We start from the raw sequence: 20,984 nt of genomic DNA on the forward strand, positions 1-20,984 counted from the left end.
ATTTGCTTTAGTTTAATGCAGCGGACAGACAGGTCTCAGTTGGTTTGGTTTCCTCTGCTTACTTTTAATACTTGTAAATAAAACTTTTGGCCAGTAATTTATTTTCCTTATTGTAGCGACCAGAGGGGGGGGGGGGGGGGGGGGGGGGATATATCCAGTCTCTGATAGTGTTACGTTATTATGAGAGTGCTCTGTTTGAATCTGAAATTGTATCTATTTATATAAATATATAGGCCTACATATATATATATATATATATATATATATGTGTGTGTGTGTGTGTGTGTGTGTGTGTGTGTGTGTGTGTCCGTGTCCGTGTCCGCATCTGTAGCCTGTTATTGTCGCATTATACCGCACTGTGAATGAATTAAAGTAAATATATAAGTGGTCATGAACACATCTGTCCATCAGACAGAGTGCTGCTGTGCCTCCTGTCATCATTAATGGACGTCTCTTTAAAATGACCGCTCAGAGGAGAGGAGTTCTCATTTCTCTGACTGCCCGCTGCTTCCCTCCTCTCTCCTCGGTTCCCCTCCTCGGCTCCTCCGCTCGCATCTCCTGTGGGCGGGACTAAGTCTTGAGGATAGGAGTCGAGGAGGGGAGTTAGAGAAATGAGAAAGGGCCAGTGTCTCCTCGGTTAGATCTCCTCCAGAGAGCCTTCTCGATGCTCGATGCTCGGTCCTCGATGTGCATTTAGATAAATGAGATGTCCTTCAACATGGCGCGCTGAAATCCATTTCCGGGTCACCACCGGAGGACCGAGGAGTCGAGGAGGGGAAATTAGAGTATTGAGAAACCTCCAGTGTGTTGATAAATCCATGACGCTGTCCGTGGTGCTGAAGTTAGAGACAGACTTGTTATTTGAAGGATGGGTCGCGAGTTTCCGGTAAATAAAAACAACCATCAACCCCCAATAAAATGTAAAACAACGCCCACTAACCACATCCACTCGTGCTCCTTATAATGTCATGTCTTATGTTCATACATAAGATATACAGTATATCAATTTGCTACATTAGTGCTAAGCAAAGAATTCCTTCTCCCATAGGCATGTTCCATATGAAGTGGCAAAGTTACACAGCTACCTGCATCCTGTTAAATCTACATTACTGTACATGTAGCATTTAGAATCAAACACATTGTTACAGTAATACTGTTAGTGGCACCTTTTAACTTTAATTTGGGAGATTTTACATCATATTGCAATTCAGGAAATACTAGTCCTTTTTGCGTATATCTCAGTATATTGCAGGGCTGGACATTTGATTTTTTTTTTTTACTCTAAGTCGTATGTCCATGTTGTAAAAACGGCTGCTTTTTTAATGATGGAAAAATGTTTTTGAAGAGAATCCCCTCTAAGGAGGAGCTCTCAAAAAGCGAACATTGCTCTGATTAAAACATCTCAATATATTTATCTGCATATATGCATAACAGGAACCATCCAAAACTTCCTTCGAAAACAATAACCTAGAGTTGTAGGTCATGGAACCCACAGGACACTTGTCAAATCATATTGAAGTTGAGATTACAAAATCCTTCTAAAAAGTCCACCATCATTTTTTACCAGCAGCTTTTGTTATGAATAAGAGATTAACACCACGGAAGATCCTTTGACAGCATTAGTAGATATGATGGGCACATCACAATAGCTCAACTAAAACCATGGTTGTGGAGATAAACCAATAATTGTTCATGTTACATTTAACTCTGTGGTCAGCAATCCAATGAGATATAAAGCACTGTGATGCACCTGAAAGTCCTTTATTAAAGCATGAGGAACGGCAGTGCTAGGGCTCAGGAGACTCTTTGTCAGGGCCACTGAAAGAACGGATGCCTTCATAAAGGACTTTTAACTCACATCAGTGCTCCAGACCTCTTGGGATTTCTGCCCACAGGGTTGTGACCTTAACTGAGCCATCACTGGTTTATGTCTCACTTGCGCCACCTTAAAGTGTAGCTGAATGTGTGGAGATTCCCTCGCAACCTTGCTCAAAACCCTTGTTTAACCTGCTATATTTACCTTAGGCAACTCAAGACACGATAGTGGTTTTAATCTTATATTTTGTATCTTGTCGAAATTCAATTGATCTGTTCCTTTAACTGTCCCACTAGCACTATAAAGATGTTAACATTTAAATGTGTCCAATACTTTACTTAATGACAACATACCTAAGAAACTAACTACAATCCCATCAGATGCTTTTTGCTAATGAGCTAGTTATAGAATGCTAACATGCTAAACTAAGATGTCCCGCATGTTTGAGCTATTCCTTCAACTCTCTTACTAGCACCATTATGAGAATAACTGAATTTGTCTAATACTTCACTTAATGACAACCTAAGAAATAAACGACATCCCATCAAACTCAGATGCCAATGAATAATTAGCTAATTTTCAAATGCTAACATGCTAAACTAAGATGTCCTGCATGTTGTAACAGGCGTTTTGGCTTTATCAACATATAATCACAGGTGGAAAAGGGATTGATTAAAAATGGTTATTCGCATTTGAAGCGTTATTCCATCATTATCTTGCATTCGCTTAGAATATTTGGTTGATATCTTTAATAAGATCACAAAAGTTGTAGTAGGTTGCCATTGCAGCAGAAGTATGTGTTTCTATCATCAGCGAAAAGTTAAGGACCCAATTTCCACAGAAATAACAATTACTTTGTTCTTCCTATAATGTAACTTTCCACTTTTGCGTAATGCACATTGTACCAAAATTGCAAATATGGAAAAAGCAAATGTCAAGGTCAGGTAAATACTGAACCGTCTGAGTACTTCATTGCGTGAGCTTGTCATTGCACATGTATTAGTCTTCTTTTTATAACCTGGAGTTATGGTTCTCTTGTAGCAATCGCTGCCTAATTAGATCATTAATTACTCTTGTTTTACCCTTTATTCTATTAGTGTTTGCAGGCAAAACACTAATAGATATTTCACTATAAAGAGTAGTTGCAGTCCTATTGACAACACACATGGCACACATTGCTGTCCCTGTGTTAATTAGAGTAATTTAATTTTTGTAATAATTTACAAACAACACCTGCTCTAAACGCCAGCAATACATTTAGAGCTGGCTTTCCCCAGCCAGTGAGATGTGTGGTCTGAACGGCTCATTGGCTTGATGATGATTACATTCTATGAGATGACCTTTTCTTGCTTTGCACAGATGCCTGTCATTTTAGGGGCTGTTTTGTCACAACACCTTGTTTTGTCTGGTTTGAGTCAGGGCCCTTTGATGTCCAGCTTCATCAGAAATCGATGATGGGTGTGTGTAAGTGAAATCTTATCTCATCACCATCTGTGCTGGAAGGTTAGATGACATCTAAATATAATGTATAATAACACTTGAAAGTCTCTTTAGGTTCTGTATACTGTGTGTACATAAATACATATTCTGCATATTGAATTGGAATTATTCCCCTTTAATGTTCAACCCTATTTGTTTGCTCATCTCATCCATTCTATTTTCCCAGGGAGCTAAAAACGGAAGAAGCTTCTTCCTAATGACCTATCCTCTCATGCATATTTTACGCTATTCTCATTCACATTTGAAAAGAGGCTAATTCACAGCATAAATATTTGATATGAACCTTTTATATTCCCACCTCCCACATTTCAATTAACTTCTAAATGTATCATGGGCTCTGAATTTACAGCGTTGTTAGCCACGGTGGAAACTACTCACCACATTACCCTTACGTTTGTTATGCTACCATTTATCGAGGCAACACAAAGCATTTCTCATTTAACCTTTGAACGACTCTTTTTAAGTCACCCCTGTTGACCATATTAAACACATTACCAATATGTTTCTGATGATAGTGAATGAAATGTTCGTAGCTTTACATGTTGAGGGGCACCATATTATATTACAATACTACCTGTGTCAGTCCTTTTGTAAGACCAAAGGCGGAAAGGTGCCAGTGCACCTCATCAATCATACAGCGAGTAATCAGACACAGATTGCTGCAAATCGCCCAGGAGGATGGAAATCGATGTAAAGCAAAATTAACCCAGGGACAAAATTGACAAAGATGAAACAACTGGTACAAAGTTGGATATGAATTCCAATTATGATAAATGCCATGGTTTAAGGCTCTAGGCCTTGTTTGTTGGCACTGTGTTCTTTAAAGGACGCCAAGTGGAAATGTTCTGCATGGGTTGATATGGAACACAGAGCAGTCTCCTGGCCCATGAGGAATATAAATGATCCGTGTTCACCTTGTAAACTGGATCCCAGCTCTTTCTTTCCCAGAGTGTAGTATTTTACTGCAGGACAGCTGTAATATGAATAAAGTACACTGAGGAGAGCACTCAGAGCCCCTGCTGGACACAGTGCATCATTTATCAGCAAAATAGCCTAATCTTTCCCTTAGGGGTTGGTGGAGACCAAAACAGAGCTTAAAAGAGATTAAATATTGACTATCCATTTTTCTGGCAGATGAATGTTTTCATATCTCTATGTCTGTATGTTAACTCTGTGCCATAGTATTTACAAGGAGATTTATTTCGTAAAATATATTGTATTAGCTTGTGTCGCAGCACCCAAGTGATTGAAACATCAATATTAAGTACTTTAACCAAGCAGTTTTATTGGCTTGACCTGACCCACACTCGACAATAAAGGTGGTAAATTGATAGAATGAATCTTAGTAGGCACATTGTCTTGTGGTCCTGACATTTAGCCACTTTATGTTTTGAGGTCTTGCCAATACATAGTGTTATTTTAGAAATACTAAACTATTGTTGCATGATTTAATTCCATCTCTTGATTAGTTTCTCCCTGAAGTCCTTTATTTCCCAAACAGTATTTAAACCAGCATGGGACAACGTTTTCCAGGATGTTCTGTCGGGTTAATAAAAAATGAGTGATTATGTATAAGAAATTATCATAATATTTAAAATATCAGTGCATCACCAACATTCAATAGGCCAATATTTGAACAGGTGGGTGAACCCTAGAAAAAACCGAGCCATCCTCTTTCTGTAACAAGCCACTGAACCCAGAGTTAAACTGATCCTCTCTCCAGCCGAGTTCTGCTGTGCTCTTATCTGAAGGAGTGTTGATGTGACTGTGTCATGATAATGGAGTTAGGGCCACCGAAGCCTGTTTCAGTGACTGAGTGATCGCCTGAGGGTTTCTGCCACCACAGTCATTTATCACTGTGATGATACTTATTCTCTCTTTCTCACTCCCCTTCTCTCCATCTGTCTCTCTTTTTCCTATTCCCAGTCCCGGCATTTGCATTTATACCCTTTCAGCTGTTCATTAACACGTGATGAATGCTGCTGTGTAAAAAGGTTCCCTTAAATTCATTTAGTTTGCGAGTTGTGAATATTTCCTGTGTGCCCCTGCTCTACCATACCACACCTTTCACTCGCTATTTTTCCCGGCTTTACGGCTGCAGCACGGTTTCAAATGCAGGTCATCTGTCAGACACCCACTCATTGTCTGTTACCTCTGTGAATGTGAGGTGGTTGAGGGCACCATTACCTCCTTTAACCCCAGAGCAACCTAAAACCTGTGTATATCGGCAGACGCAGCAGATCTGATTCAACACCATAATGTCTCACAATATGCCCTGCGATGTTTTCGCAGCGGTTCATGTTATCTTCAGTCATATTCAGTGTGTTCTGTTTTATTTGGTTTCATCCTCTTGTTTCAAATCATTTCACTTCCTGCTTCTGTGTGATTTCCCGCAATGTTTTGATTGTCTGCCCTGCCCTGATTAGGTTCACCTGTCCTTCGTTAGCCCTGCACCTGCCTGACCCTCATCATCAGCCTCCTTTCTTTATGTATTTAGTCTTTTTGGTCCTCTTTCCTTAGGCCAGTTTGTGTTAGTTCATCTATTTATAGCACTCTATAGACTTTTTCCAAGTCTTCGTGTTGTTTTGCTCTTTTTTTTGTTACCTACCTATTGTAATGCCTCATTCGGACTCTGTAAGCCTTCCACTGTAATAGTATAATAGTCTCATGAACTGTTGTTAAACCTCATCATATCGTAAGTAGAGGATTCTATGAGACTGCTCAGAAGATGGCATGCCAGAAAGCTACCCGCTAAGCTATGGTTTAGTACTTTTTACCTGGCTTAAGAACAATTTGAACACTCCCTGATTCCACTATCAGTAGCCTTATGCCTTTACCCCTTAATGCTAGCTTCCAGCCTGCTTCCGCGTCTGCTAGCAAGCAGTTGTAGCTCCATACTGTTAGCTGCCAGCCTCCACTGAGGTTAATTAGCCATTGGTTCCTGCAGCCTGCTAGCTACCCACACCTGGGCTGAATGTTTCCAGCCTTCACTCCAGCAGTCTAAATCCTTACCTGATCTTTACTACGTACCAGTAGTCTCCTGTCAGATCCTGTCCCTACGAACTTTGACCGGTCTCCTTTTCTGGAGGCTTCTGTTATTTTTCAATCACTTTCCCTGTCATGTTTCCATATCCCTAACTTGTGCACGTCCTGCTGCTCTTTCTCCTCATCTGGCCTGACTTAACACTGCCATTGGTTTAGAATTCTGCATTAACCTTTGGCCCATATTGGCTCCCTCTAGATCTGATATCTGTCATAGAGAAAGAGCAAAGTGTTGCTGCAACTTGCTTTTACAACAGCCACAAGATGGCCAACCATCTTCTGCTTATAACCATCCTGCTCAGTCATACCTTAAGCAGAAGTGAGTGCTTTACTACAGCATGATTCACATTAGCAGCGACAGAGGAACAAGATGAAACACTTTCAAAAGACGCTAATGCTAATTGTGATTGGTTGTGCTGCTTAGATGGAATACTGATTAATGACTGAGGCTTTTTGATGATGGGAACATGAATGTTAAAGCATAATCACATTGAAAAATGACCTTTACCGCTCTTCTGCAACTGCTCGCTCTCACATTGGAAAAGTGTTTGATGTTTCACTTTGTATAAATAATTAAAAGATTTACTCCAGCCTTATCTACTTGCACTGACAGTGTAATATAACAGGGTAGAGGTACACGACTGTATTTTCAAAGGAAATGCCAGCTTGATAGCCTCAAAATGAACACAACTTTCAATACTGCTTGGAATTTAAACTGGAATCACAAGGTAAAATATATGCAATAAGAATGAATTTGTTTTGTTTCCCTTTGTGATCGTTGTGGCATCTGACAATTAGAGCTTCATTCTGCTGCTGATTACATTTGCAGCAGGTATCAATCAGCCTCGGTAACAACTTAAATGTGACACAGTTGTTATGGAATTGTGTCCAGGTGAGTGCCTGTTGTACCTGAACGCTTCATTGTAATTATTCATTTAAACCATTTGCTTAGCCTTAGACTATAGTTCAGTCAAATGCTGTTTTGTTCATATTCAACACATCATCATCCTTATGGATCTATGCGCTTTGAAAGCAGGTGATATCATGCAGAATAAGGTTCTCTATGAGGCTAGGAGAGTTTTAAGAGACTGCCCTCAGTGTCCAATTACAGTTTAGCAACCGTAACTGATGTGAAATGGGTCGCTTGTAGTGCTGAACCTCTGAGGATTCTGCAGCTCCTCTTGACTTTAATGAGCTTGAAAGGGAGTCTCAGCTCATTGTTTATCCATCTGTCCCCTTACTCTACTGTCTTGGTTCTCTCTCACCTCACTCATAGTGTCGTTTCAGAGAAAAGTTCTTAAAACCCACTGAACATAACCTGCCCAGCCCCATACTGTACAGCAGAAAGACAGTAGTGATTGAAGCAGTTGGTAGAAACGGAATAAAGAGCTAAATGAGACGGAAAATGGGACTTTGATCGATCAGGTGGACACAAACAGGAATCCTTATGAATGAACATTTCGTTAAAACCTTCATGAGCTCACTCAAAAAGATTGAAATGCTTTGTTACCATGACACAATGTCTGATAAACTACTTATAATAAACCATGAAACAACGACAATAAATATGTCCTGAAGGAGAAACTAGACAAATACGCAAAATAGAGTCATCAAGTAGAAAATTGAAAGAGTCTGGCTGGAATGAGACTGCAGTGTAGGCGTTGTGTAGTTACAGGATTTTCTGGTGTGACTGCCTCAGTTAGCATGTTGGATTAACCACAGTGAGCTCTGTAAGACCCCAGACCCTGGGGCCAAAAAACAGAAACACACTGGGATAAGCTGTTGCAACTGAGCAAGGCAGCGCTGGCACTCTTGGGTCAACTTTAAATTCCTGCTTCATCAAAACAATTTATACATACATAATTGTGCGAAAAACACTGCAGAGCCGTAACTGCATCATGTTTCCTGTGTGGGGGATATGAAAATGATGTCTCTATTTTGAGCTTTTGGTGCACTGCAAGGAGACTGTTTGTTTTCCCTCTGCTACTAAAACAGTCCCTTTGAATCCCCGCAGGACTCTGAGGCTTCCACTTCCACAGCCTTGATATTGATGCAATTTGATGTTCACATCTGTGTATCTGTAAGGCATTTTATTTTTCTCTGGCTGGTTTCCTTCAGCACAACATATACTCCGGTTTCCTAGCTGGAAGGTTGATAAAATTGGCCCAAATACAGATATGGTCTTTTAGCTACAACCAATCAGGCTTTATTATTGCAGGCTAAAAGAGCTTACTGTGGGTTGGTGCTCTCTATCATGCTTCAGAGGATCAGGATTCATCATGAGGTGGAGACAGAAATGCAGAGCCCTACCCACAGAAATACACACTGTCTTAGTCGCAATTCCTATCAACCCACTGGCAGATGGAGAAACAGCTGAGAGTTTGCAGAGGTTTAGATGCCACGTTATGTATGATTTTGATTGGCTCACATTTAGAGTGTAAGGTTGTCATTAGGGGTGTAGCATAAAGTGACTCTGTAAATGGTGAAAGACAGTACTAATATAGCACTTAGAGAACCAACCACTCAAAGCAACGGAGCAACATTCACACACACACGTGCATACAATGATGAGGGTTCAAACCGTTCAAACACACACTTTCTGGGACCCTGAGGATTTGACAAGGAACGTTTTATATTACACCACTCCAGCTCCTAAACCAAAGCTACACACCACATCAGTGTCGTGCATCTATATTTCACAACAATAGCTTATAGTCATGCTAATGGGTAATCGAGCATAGGTGCTTTGCGCTCAATGTTAGCATGCTCTCAATGGCAATGCTAACATACTGATGTTTACCAGGTATGATGTTTACCATTTTTACGTTTTGATGACCTGATGAGCGTGCAAGTTAGAGCAGCGGTTTTCAAAGTGTAATGCGCGCCTCCCCTGGGGGGCGCCAGAGAGCTTCAGGGGAGGCGCAGCGTGAGACAAAAAAGAACGAGAAAAAGACGAGTAAAGTGACACTTGCCCACTTGTGGCTGTCTGTGGTGACCGAGTTCCCCCACCTCGCCAAAAAGGCTGTAAAAGTGCTCATTCCCTCCACCTCCACCTACCTGTGTGAGTGCAGGTTTTCCGCATTGACTTTGCTCAAAAGCAAGTACCGGTCAAGGCTGCAGCCAGAGGATGATCTGCGTTTATTCCTGTGTGCACCAAAGACGCAGACTCATTGTTCCCACTAAAGTAGGGGTGAGTGTAATAAGGAGGCAAAGTTGACGTTCAGTGTGTTACCGGGAGCATATAAGGATTTATCCACCATGTTGAAAATGTTAAAAAAAATATGTCTTGAGAACACGGCGTGCGGAAATATACGGGTCGTGCTCATACTGTAGGTCGTGCTGCAGCTAGATGTGCCTTTCCTCTGTAAGAAGGTGTCGGCGACTGACATGCAAGGAAGAACGGCTGTCCACAGGCTGTTCCAACTTTAACAACTGTATTAACTTCCAGGGTAGTGAATTGAACATGCAATTGTAATTGGGTGTGTGGTATATTTTCATGCACGGACACGCATGTTCCACAACACACAAACTGAACAACACGCAATTTTCCGATCGCTACCAGCGTCCTTGCGATCTTGTTATAATAACAAGTGCACGTTACTGATGCAATATGGTTGAGACCATTTGGGCTTATTCTAGAGGGGTGCAAGGAATAGTCCAAGTAGTGGCGGAGTTTTATACAATATGTTTAAAACATAAAAATAAAAAGGTTTAAAAAAGTTATTGTTTAATATTTTAAGGAGGTGACGCTACTCAGCCAATCAAATCGGTGCAGTCAGCACGATAGATTCAAACACACACAGAGACACGACAAGAGGAGAGAAACAGTCAGAGTAATTTCAAATGGCGGAAGGTAGACAGCGAAAACAGAGCATTTAATTACATTTTCTCTTACTGGACCTCTTTGAAATGCAATTGAATACCCCTGCATTATAGCAACAACAACAATAATAATAATAATAATAATAATAATAATAATAATAATAACAGCAATAATAATTGGGAGGGGGGGCGCGGCTGTTCTTATGTTCTCTGAGGGGAGGCTCACCTATCCACACTTTGAAAACCCCTGAGTTAGAGGAAACTTGAAAAAAGAATCAATGTCATCAGGGCAACAAGGAACCTTAAATGACCAGTAAGATGTGTTTCAAAATAAGTGAAAACTCTGACTTGCTGGTGGTGCCATAGGAGCCACAGGACTTAGCTGTTCATATAAAATATAAAGATGGGAAGGTTATGTTGGTCTGATATGTCTTTCATGGGAAAAACAAATACATTGACAGGCAGGAAAAAATACACTGAAATAAAGAAGAATAACTGACTATCTTGACCACCTCAAATACACTTTTGAGACCCGACTACAGCTTTTCGAATTTTTTTGTCTACAAGGAAGTAAAGTGCCAGGCTTCAAGAAAGGATCATAAAAGAAAAACACCTGGACTGGTTACGCTTCATCTCACACTGCACAACAAATCTAGTGAAAAGTTATTGAAGAGGAACCTGGCTGAATGTCCGAATACTGAACTGCAAACTACAATTCTGTGTTTTAGCCTTTACCTATTTGTTTGCTTCTGTCAATCAGCACCATGACTGCTGCTTAAGTCAACAAGTCGTGTTTTTCCTGAAATCAACTGGATTTGTTAGGATTCGGAACAAAAAATGCTGAACCTGATGATGTATTCATAATTGACCTTTGCCCCTTCATCAAGCCTGTAAGACACTCACTATTGGTCCTCGTATTTATTGAAGAACATTTCCATTCCCTATAATGTACTGTATCTAATCATTGCAGGCTGAAGCCTGTCCACAGGGTAGAAGCCAAGCAAACATCCTCGACGAGTTTCCAGTCCATTGGAGGGCAAACGCACATGCATGCAGACAGCCGACAGCTGAGGAAGGTACTTTAACCGTTTGGTGCCTGGAAGTCAATAAAAAAAAGGCAGAAAGCTAAAAATAGAATGAGCAGACATATTTTATTTAAAGGGCTGCAGTGTCTGTGTTTTATTGACAGATTGTATTGAAGTCACTAGAAACCTATTTAAATACACATTTTGTGTACACTTTGGTGGATGTATTTTGCTTGGTAACTTGACCAGACCTTAACTACTTATACCATTTCATTCGGTTTTCAGAACATAAAATCATTCATAAAATGAACACACTTATCTTTTCTAAATCATAGTTCCGCTCTTCACTTCAGTTGCTTTACTTTCATTTGATCTGTTCTCTGACTTGATGCCTTGGAAACAAGGCTACATGTTCTGAACCTCCTGGGCTTTCCTGTCCAGTCTAAACCCTATATTCCACATGTCACTTGTCATAAATGTAAATCTTATCCCACCAAATCTCTCTTGTTCTGTCTCTGTGTTTAGAGAAATAGGACAAGAAGCTGAATAAAGAGACAAAGATATTTTTGGCTTAATGACAATGAAGCTCAGCTCCTCTCAGACTAATCTCTTTAATTCTCTCCCTCAGAAAAACCCAACCTCTCCTTGCTGACCCATCACACTCTCCTTTGCCAATCCCTGATCTTCCCTTCCCTTTCGCTCCCCCTCTTACCTCTCCAGCTTTAATGCCAATTATCAGAGGCCTGACTGTGCATACAACCCACCATGGCTTGATAAGCCTCTGATAAGCAGTCTGTCTTCTCTCCCCGAGGACCTTGGGTTTGAGTTTCTCTCTCTGACCTCTCTTTGAGGTCCAGGTTTCTTCCCTGTGGAGGAGCCAGGCCCAAAGCTCTCATCCGGTGACCCGTCCGAGACAGCCGCACGGAGCTGACAGGATCAAAAGCAGAGGCATGGAGCTCAGGGAATAGAGAGCGCTGTACATGTTCAGACTGAAGAGGAGGGATGAGACTCACGCTTTTCATCTGTGTCTCCATCTCTCTCTCTTTCCTTCTTTCTTATAGAGGGTTATTGTTACTATATACATGTCTGGCGAGGCGTGTTGCTGCATACAAATGTATTTGAGCACTCTGCGGCTTTGTATTATCCCTCCACTGAAGTTTCCCTGGCAGAGGTGTGATGTGCTGACCATAATATGTTAGTAGGCAGATGTAAACAGAAGCACTGAACCTGAAACAGAGGTGGACATTTTTTTTCCCCACAAGATAACACAACTAATCATGTGATATTGTAGACAGGTTTCATCAGATCACACAGTGGAGAATTACTCAAGTTTGACAAAGGAAGGGTGCATTTGCAAATTTCATGCCAATGCAACAGTTTATGTTTCTTTCTTTATACATTTAATCATTTGATTCTTTTTTTAAGGTTCAGTTCACCTGAATAATAAGATTTAGACATGTTTTTATTTCCCAAAAGTAGATTATTCGGCTTTATGTCCCAAAGTTGTTAGATAAGAGTCTGATTTATTGTACTAAGCTATATAACATATTTCCATCATTCATTCACCAAATATCCAAACTGCACACATTGTTGCCAATATGATTGTAAACAACATTATCTGTTTTGCACACTTCCTATTTTCTTTCTGTCTGTATTTATACAACTTGAGAACACTTGAAGCATTGGAAGTATATGATTTATTCTTTAAACAAAACTTTTAAGAACTTCTTTAGTGGAATCCAACATGGCCACCTTTATTTATTGGCTGTGCTTATTTGTTATTTCTCGTGCAGTGAAAAGTCAGAAGATTACCAAAGCCGTTAGAAATAGTCTTTAATGGACTGTGAATGTCTGTACAATATATATTTGCGATCCATCGAGAGTTTAAAATATTTCACATCACAGGATAAGTTAATTGCACATTTGGGACTCCTGTATATGCAAAAATACAAATGGCAACCATTTAGGAGAAAATTCAGTCTGGATCAAAATTGTAGACATGACCGCCTAAACAATACAGCTTTGTTGAAATGTAATGTATTTATATTTTTGTATGCATTTTAACTAAAAAGCTCAACTTTAATTTAAATCATATATCACATCTGTGCAACATCCTGCAACATTGATTCTCACAACAACTCAGACCTTCGCAACAAGACTTTTTATATGATAGTGCGTTCGAGCAACTGTTGATGAACATTGTCATGACAAGGTCTTTCGTGCCTCCGCAGACAATGAGGTCGTGGCAACCAGGAGACAGGGCCTGGCAAAGACCTGCTCAACCCTATCAGCCATGAAAAAGCAGATAAGAAGTGACAACACAGTCACAGTTCACACAGGTTGGATTTAGGTGACAGTAACAAAGACTTGGGGCAGTTTTCTTTCTAATTTTCAATGGAAACAACACTAAAAACATCATCAAATGGAGCGCATTCGTAGCAGAGAGGTGCTATATTGCATTTGACATTCCTACAATGTCCTTGGTTTGATTTGAGCCATGTTACCTTTTTTGGACATACCCCTCTTTTCCACTGTCAAATAAAGACAAAAATACAACACATGAAAGGTTACAAGAAAGAAAACCAGTGTTAGCTGTGGGGTGGGCTGACCAGGCTCAAGGCACTGGATGCTAACGTAACAGAGAATTTCTCAAACAAAACTCAAATAAATGATTCATTGACAGATGAATAAGCTAGAGACATATTGATACACTCAATACACTCAAAACTTTATGAACCAACATTCCGACACAAAATGAAACTTAAAATGAAATTAATAAAAGGTAACACAACTATAAAGCCCAAACATTGTATCTATAATGATCCACAATGTTTGTGATATGTATATTGTTCTTTCTTCTTTGAAACAAAGCAATATACAGAACAATTTGTTCTCCTCTATGTGCCTGCTCTTACGTACACCTGTTTATTTTACACACGGCATCTATTGCACGTCTGTCCGTCCTGAGATGGATCCCTCCTCTGTTGCTCTCCCTGAGGTTTCTCCCATGTTCCCCTTTAAACTGTGGGTTTTCTCTGGAAGTTTTTCCTTGTACGATGTGAGGGTCTAAGGACAGAGGGTGTCGTATTGTCATACTGATATTCTGTACAAACTGTGAAGTCCACTGAGGCAAATGTAACATTTGTGGTATTGGGCTATATAAATAAACATTGATTGATTGATTGATTGATTGATTGATTGATTGATTGATTGATTGATTGATTGATTGATTGATTGATTGATTGATTGATTGAGGAAAAAATCAGCTATGATGAGAGTGTATCTACTAGAGTAAAACATTTCATAAATCTTTATTTATTAGCACGGGTGCAGCATTGCTGTGTTGCAACAAAAACAGAAAGAAAAAATCACATTCCTAGCCATGAATGCAAACATTGTTTCTTCTCATACAGAGGTATACAATAACACTGGATCAAAAAACAAGGTGTAATTTAAAAGATGTCCCCTGAAGTGGCAAACCACGGAAAATGGTAAACTCGGGTAAAAGTACTGCGGTGTGAACGCGGGATTTGACGCTCATGGAAGCACGGCATTCGTTTGTGTCGGCTGCCCTTAAAGGCAATGTGAGCGTCCATTCCCATTGGGTAACGGAGAATTGTACACCCGGAAGTAAGTATTCCCCTTACTGTCGATTGATTTTACAGTGATATCTGCACTACTCATCGACTAAAAAACACCAGATTGTCCTTGTTAATTGCACAACATTGATTGGTTTAAATTGTGTGCAATGCTTTTGTATTTTCCCCCTTCGATTCGGAGAAACAAATATTTTTTCGGAGTAAAGGATGGCAGAAGACACTACACTACCCAGAATCCCCAGCTATCGTTTAGGACTACACCATGTGCTCTGTTTGACAAACCCTGTGATTAGTTCTCAAGCTCTGTGATTGGTTGAGCTCCAACTGCATTCCATATGAAAAAAAAGTTTCGTAAAAGATAAAATCATACTTTATTCAGCAGTGCTTGCTTTACTCTTTGAAAGTCATCACATAAATGCATTGTAATAAATGGTTCGGCTGCATTAAATATATTACACATCTGTCGTAGTTCTTTATTTTTATTTATCTAAAGAGATCTGGCTCAGAATAGACCGGAAACTATTCTTTTACCGTTCAGTTTGACAATAAAGTTAGTAGTAATATTTTGTTTTGATATTATTGCTTTTATTAACTACTAGACCGCTGGGTCACATCTTTTCTGTGTTGCTGTGGGTTTTTTCCATCACTTTTGTGTTACAAATATCAAAACAATAACTAAATATATCCGTCGCAAACTAAACCAGAAACAGCAGTATATTTTATTTTGTTAACACTGTAAACTTGACAGCTTTTTAACCCAAACCACCTACTGGTTAAAGCACGTTATAACACGTTTAGAGTAATGCAATGCAGGTAGATTGTGTTGCTTTTTAATGACTGTTAAAATGCCTTTTTCTTAATATCTTTTATTATTACTACTTGTTACTTGTTGCTAGGGACGCTGCTATCGATATTGTGTTTCGCAACATGTTTCTATCTATGGCACGTCTCTACTGGGAATTGTAGTTTTAAAAGACGTTTTCGTATTTCCCATAATAAGAAGTTGCCAGTATACTGTGTACATCCCTGGAGGTTTAGGGGATAGGAAACACTCAAATTTAAAACATATAATTAATAAATGGGTGAAAATTACTTGTGCCCATAATGGGCAGCATTAATATATACCCACATGACAGCTAAGGTCAGAAGAGCTTTATTTAAAAGCTGGTCTTATGTTTGTGACCCCTCCTGTTGTTAATTGATAAGCCTGAAACATGCACTTGTCAAGGTTCAGAGGCAAATTTTGCAAATATGGCAGGAGTCATCGATCATCTTAAGATAAGATATACTTTATTGATCCCAAGGTGGAAACATTTGCGTTACATCAGCATGTGTAACAGTTGTAACTTGTAAATATGCAGTGGTGTTTATTTGTAAATCATTTAGTATAATCACACAAATTCTGTGTTTCATATTGAATAATTCTGTGTTCTTTATTTATTGATTGTTCAATACCTGACAAGGCCGGAGATGAGATATCTATATACATCCTACAAGAGTATAATACATATGTATAATATCAGTTGAAATAAGTGCTTCAACATAGCTAACATTGCTGGAGGTATGCACAAATATTGATGGATGTCTTGTAATGCACTATTGAGGAACCTGCGACCCAAGTTTTTCATTCATTGCATAACTACACCGTTCGTGAATATATATGTCAATAAACCTTAGAAAATCTTGAAATCTTGAAAGGGATGTGCAAAAATAGTCATTATATACAGTCTTTAATTAACTATTAGTCGAGAATAACGAGTAATGAATATACTTTATAGGGATCCTATTAATATCTAATAATAAAAATAATAAAATTCAATAACATGCTTTAACCACCAGGTGTCCCTTTCTATCAGCTGTGCACCGTTATGGTGTAAATACGGCCTATCTACCAATTGGATCAAATATAAAAGTCAGCCGAATTAGTGTTGATACTGCGAGGAGACGTATTGTGTGAAAAGAAATGTAAGATGTTGTTTAATTGCTGATATATTTATGATCCACGTCACGTTTTCAGTGTTGGCGGCAGTTCCTCATGTTTGTCTAGAAGTCTTCTCATCAGGGCTCTATAAATAGAGAACTACGGCAGATATGTAATATCTAATGCAGCCGAACCGTGTATTACAATGCCGTTATGTTATGACTTTCAAAGAGAAAAGCAAGCACACTCGGAATAAAGTTTTTTTTTTTTTTTTTTTAATGTTTTAGGTCTATTTGTTAATGACGATGTGATGAGATGTGAGACTGGAATTGCACAGGGGAAAATAACGTATCTTTAGATGCGGTTTTTGTTAAACGAATACGTTTGCGCTGTGGACCAATACATTGACGGGGAAGGGGGTAGCAATAAAGATAACACCATTAAACAGTTATACAACATAACAGAAATAATATCGATAGCAGCGTCCCTAGCAACCACCTTGGTAACAATGAAAACGTTCCATGGACGCAATTTCCTGAAGTAATCTTCGTAATAACTAGCAAACTAAAGATCATGTACATCCACTGCACACATAATCTGAAGTAACAACTCATATTTCTCGCATCAAATGACATCAAAACACATTTTAATGGCCAAACTAACTTTAAAATAGGCATTTTCCACCGAGAATAAAACGAAGTTCGGCCATATTTTTTTTTTCTGCAGGGAGAAATTTGAACATCACGTGACATAGACGCCAGCCATTGGAATGAATGGTGAAAAAAAACGGGGTTTGTCAAACAGAGCACAAGGTTTAGTCCTAAACAATAGCTGGGGATTCTGGGTTGTGTAGTGTCTTCTGTCATCCTTTACTCCGAAAAAATATTTGTTTCTCCAAATCGAAGGGGAAAAATACAAAAGCATTGCACACAAGTTAAACCAATCAATGTTGTGTAATTAACAAGGATAATCTGCTGTTTTTTAGTCGATGAGTAGTGGAGATATCACTGTAAAATCAATCGACAGTAAGGGGAATACTTACTTCCGGGTGTACAATTCTCCGTTATCCAATGGGAATGGACGCTCACATTGCCTTTAAGGGCAGCCGACACAAACGAATGCCGTGCTTCCATGAGCGTCAAATCCCACCGCAGATGGGAATACATTGCAATCAGTTGAAAGCTATTTGCGTCCCTTTATGAAGCTGAAGGAGCCTAGGAGCGTCACAACTGCACGCCACGGGACCCTGACCAAACGTCGCTCCTGGACGATTATGGAGTGAGAGTGTGTTGTATGCCGTGAAGTTGTTTGCGGTCTGCCAGTAAACCCAAAGCAGAAGAAGAAGAAGTGACGACAACGGCTTCATTTGCCTAATCCTCCCTCAGGGACTTATTCCGGTGTGAACTAGAGAGTTCTCATGAACTAAGTTCTCATGAACCTTTGTGGGAAAAGTACTGCGGTGTGAATGCGCCTGTGGTGTCTTTCAGTCCATTGTTTTAGTTTTGCTACCTTTTCTTGATTTACTTTCAGCTGCAAGCAGCCAGAACATGAATGCGTGTACAAATTGTCATGGAAATCCACCCAATGGTACAATTCTAAATGTCATTACATCCCATTGAACGGTTTATAAGATATTTCAGTCAGGACCAAAGTAGTGGAATGACCAAAATAGAGCTTCAGGCTGAAACAGCTGAAAACAACTACTGACTGCATCTCAAGCTTTAAAATACTTCAAAAGGTCTGGTTTCTATGGATTAGTAACCTCCTAATTTACATAAACCTTCCCCATATTAGCCATAGAGCCATTAGGTCTCAAATGTATCAACGCTCCTTCAAAGTGTTCACTTTTGTTTCCCAGACAAACATCAGTCAGGATGCACAAACATATACATATTCAGTGACCTGGATTTTGCGATGCTGTCGTGGTCCCAGCTCAGTGATCACAGGGCCATCTATAAATAATGTTGCAGCAGTTAGTTCGCTCTATTTTGTTCTGACCCCGCAGAAAGACTGATTTTATATCGAGTCTCCAGGGGAGTTGACATCGGGGAGAGTTTACTGTGTGCTGATAGAGGTTTGGGAGGAAAGCTACAGTAGGTTCCCATGTTTCTCATGGGTGTAGTGTTATTTGCAGCGTAATACTTTTCTGTCTTAAATCTTTTTTGTTGTCAGCCAAAAGAGTATAGGACTTGTTTGCAAGGCAACGGGAAAGAAAAAATACATATATTTAAAAAAATCTCACCCCATTTGACCTGATGCGACTTGGAAGCCTGCCTGAGCCTTTACAGTACGTACCAAGCAGAGGATGAATACAAAGACATAAACACACAAGTTGGCAGCATTGATATCCACACTCCACTGCTTCACTTCTTACTGTACATTCACAATGAGGTTCAAACTAATTATCCAGCTTTTGTAGAAGCAGGCAGGTTAAGTGCCTTGCTTAAGGGAATTAAGAAATGACATGGAGGAAGCTGACGGAAGACAGAGCAACAAATCTCCAGAGAAGGAAAATTAAAAAGCAAAAGCACCTCTGCTTAACAACTCTGTCCAGGTAGAAAACATCATAATAATTGTGCTACGAGAAAATGTTAATTAATAAAATGATTTCTGCTTTCCCTAGCAGCTATTACTCTGAAGAATATTTGTATTGATTGACCAGTAATTCACTCATTGCTCACACATTCCTCCACAGACATCAAACTCAATACACTGTGCACATAGATTCACAAAGTGCAATTTCCCAACTCATTGACAAAGCTGCAATCCTTAGGTAAGTGACAAGTATTTCTCACGGACGTATATGAGGCATTCATCACACGAATCAGGGACAATGTTGTTAAGCTCAGCAGGAGAATCAGACACAGCAATCCTTTTATTTCCTTTCAGCCCTCTCTGAACTAATGAAGAGTTATTACTGAGGTTAGTCGACCAAAAGAAAACCCTGTCACTGTCTCTCTTGCTGAGGAATTAAAGTTAATTGACTGTACCGGGGATTAGGTGTAGGCCAGAACTAAATCAGTCTGCACAGTCAGGTACAAAGTCATCCCGCATCCTCAAATTGAAGTATTATTTTGAAACCATATCACATCACTGTCCTCTATATTTTGTCCTCTTTTCCAACTACCAGTGGCAACGATGCACCTGCAGTTTTTCTGTTGTAACATTCATCCCATCTCTCTAAAAGCCACAACATCCTTATTATTTAAAAATATCTTGTAAAGCTAGTACTACAACAATTACAGTCAAATTTGACATTTTAATCATTAATGATAATCTCTTAGACTGTTAAAATAGACTTTTTTGGGGCATACATGGTTTTCCCTTTCCTGTAGTGTGTAATATAGGTTTTTCTGCATGTAAATGTTATGCTAAGGCTGAAATCCCAAAGTTCACACCCAAAGGAGTTTCTCTCCCACATACTCCCCCCTGCCTGAAATGCATAATGACATCACTACGTTAGATAGAAACACTGATGTTTCTATTGGCTAGATCTCCAACACAATGTACGAATAGGCTTGGAGTAGGACATCTCTAAGCGGTTGACAAATCAAAACAGTGCCAGCCAGCTAACCAATCAGAGCAGACTGGGCTCTGGTTTCAGACAGAGGGTAAAAAGGGGTCATGCAGCACAGGCAGTATGAGAAAAAAAACACCTTTTTGAACATTAAAGCAAGTAAAAATGTCATAAGAGGCACGAAATAGATATGTAAGCCTGAAGATGAGCATAATGAGGACCCTTTAAGAAGTTTCCAGAGATGATCTAGAAAACAAGCTTTGCTAGCAGGTTTTCTGTAAGCATTATCTGTGATATGACCCTCAAAAAGGCTGCTAAGTAAATATTCTCATAACAGAGAGTACAATTAAAAAAGAAAATGTACTTGGCAACTTGTGTTTTTATTCGGGAATTTAATTTGGTTGTAGGGGGAGAGAGGCTTCAGAGAGGGCAGTGCTTACAACCCACAAGGATATGCATGGACGGCAAAACAGGAAGAGTACAGTGCTTTTGTATTCCCCTGTTTAGTTAGTTACAGTATCAATGTGAGTTCTTTGCAACTCAAACCCCCAGCAACGGCAATGTTGGAAGGTGGAACAATCGAGGTAAGTGTGTAAAACTAAACACGATGTGTCCTGTGTTTTGGGTATCTCTGAGGGGAAAGTGAAAGCAATCTGTTTATCTTTGCCCGCGGCTCCAACAATAATACCTCTTGGTAACTCTAGGGGGGAAACTCAAATCTTGTCTTGTTGTACTTTAACAG

Source organism: Notothenia rossii (assembly GCF_949606895.1).
Source record: "Notothenia rossii genome assembly, chromosome: 1".
Taxonomy (NCBI): Eukaryota; Metazoa; Chordata; class Actinopteri; order Perciformes; family Nototheniidae; genus Notothenia; species Notothenia rossii.